Source organism: Buceros rhinoceros, unplaced genomic scaffold (assembly GCF_000710305.1).
Source record: "Buceros rhinoceros silvestris isolate BGI_N320 unplaced genomic scaffold, ASM71030v1 scaffold39355, whole genome shotgun sequence".
In the NCBI taxonomy this organism is placed as follows: domain Eukaryota; kingdom Metazoa; phylum Chordata; class Aves; order Bucerotiformes; family Bucerotidae; genus Buceros; species Buceros rhinoceros.
Genome location: NW_010415297.1, coordinates 1 through 338, shown reverse-complemented (window position 1 = coordinate 338; position 338 = coordinate 1).

Here is a 338-nt window from a genome sequence, read left to right as displayed (position 1 = left end):
GGCGGGTGCGGCCCCAGCCTCCTGGCCCAGCCCTGCTGCCAGCAGAAGCTGCGCCCTGCGCTCCAGACCCCACAAGGTTTTCCCACTTAAAAGCCCCTTAGTGCGACAGCCCACGCGCCCATGGCAGCGTGGCCGCGGGGATCAACAGAACCAGTTCCCCTGGTTCGGGGGGAATTGTGCTCACACAGCCCGGCCAGGGCGGCTGATACTTTATTTCAGGCAGCAAGACAGAGACAGCGAGATGCCAGGGAGAGAAGGTGCTCCTGTGAGGCAGCAGCTCAGAATTCTCTGGAAGCTGCTCCAAGTGAAATCCTGTTTATGCAACAAATGTTTGGGTT